At 32.0% G+C, this 1,553-nt stretch overlaps 1 protein-coding gene across 1 annotated transcript in view; it reads left to right on the top strand.

Annotated features, from left to right (window-relative positions):
- pdia5 (protein disulfide isomerase family A, member 5) overlaps nt 1-1,553 on the top strand; it is a 127,530-nt gene that overhangs the window by 49,530 nt on the left and 76,447 nt on the right. The window lies entirely within an intron of this gene.

Below are 1,553 nucleotides of genomic sequence, written 5' to 3' on the forward strand. Positions count from 1 at the left end.
TTAAGCCACTTAAATTTATTTATTTATTTATTGTATTTAGAATGAAACGGCTCTCCACACTGAATAGTTTCTGTGGTCTGATTTGTTTTAAGCCACTTAACTTTGACCTATGAATCATTCAGATATAAAAAAGCTACAAAGCTTTAAGGCATGAATCAGTGTTATGGTTACACACAACAAACAATTAAGTAAAGAACCTGCTTTTAAATTATATCTTTAGGCACTTTTGTCCCTAGCAGTGCGTCACAAAAACAGTTTTTTTTTCTTTTTTCCTCCTTTGACTCTTTGAAATTACTAATAACAGTTTGACACAAAATACTATTTTAGCACAAAGTGATTTTTAAATATCTCTGCATGTGATTGGTGATTATTGAAAAGATCATTCATCTCCCAGGTCCTGTGTCACATGTGGGATGGATTTGTTTGTTTCTTAAAGACATGACTTTCATCTATGTTTGATTTATTTATTTATTTATTTATTTATTTATTTATTTATTTATTTATTTATTTTACCCCCACACTGGCACTCGTCTTTTTAAGACGGTATACAGTACGGCAGTGTTGCAGGGGAAAAAAAGAATTACTGATAAATGTTCTGAGATGTCTTCAGCAGGAAGCAGCAGACTGGTTGTGTATAATGAATAACATTTGTTGAGTTTCATGTTGCTCATTCCAGTTGTTTTGTCTAGGATACTTTTGTGTGTATCTGTGTGTTTGGTTGTTCACATCATAACGTCATAAATACATGTGAGCAGAAGATGACATTAATTCTGTATCAATTCTGAAGTTTCACAATCACACAACAGTTATCTGCTGTGGTTGTTTCATCCAGTGTTTATGTTTAAATGCACTTTCCCACCTACTTGAATTGTATTTCTGTACYAGAGCAACATACTGGACTTAGTGTAGAGAAACAAACTGTATTGATCCCATCAGGCCAGTATCGATACAATCAGATACCAACATTAATATTAATAATATTAATATTTGGATTGAGCTTCACACTCCTACAAACATGYCAACTTGTACGGATTGTCTGTAATTTACATGGATTTTCCCTCATTTTGCAGGTATACAGACATATAGAACAATCTCAGCTGTTTCAAGTTTTACGGATTCTTTCAAAAACTCAGTTTCACATTTATTTAACATGTCAGACCCTGTAGGGCTTTATACTGTAAATAAATAACATCAAATAACCATCTTCCAACTGCTACAAATAAGTTCTCCCATTCTTATTTCCTCCAGCTTTGCTCTGCAGGAATAAGGATTTTTTTTGCAAAAATGATGGATTTTTGAGGCTAATTATACAAGTAAATGTCTGCAGGGGTTGACGTGTGCTTTTATTTAATGACATAAGTCAGATGAAGTACAACATGACAGTTCAGACTAAAGATACTTGGAAATCATTGGACATATCTATTTTAGTACCATATATGAAAATAACCGAAGACTGATATGTTTTTTTGAAATTCATTAGTAGTCTGAGGATTAAAAAAAAAACTTGCATGGATACAAGTTTAAAAATATAAATAACAATAAAAACAGGTATA

The sequence above is a fragment of the Austrofundulus limnaeus genome, unplaced genomic scaffold, assembly GCF_001266775.1.
Source record: "Austrofundulus limnaeus strain Quisiro unplaced genomic scaffold, Austrofundulus_limnaeus-1.0 Scaffold492, whole genome shotgun sequence".
NCBI classification, from domain to species: Eukaryota; Metazoa; Chordata; class Actinopteri; order Cyprinodontiformes; family Rivulidae; genus Austrofundulus; species Austrofundulus limnaeus.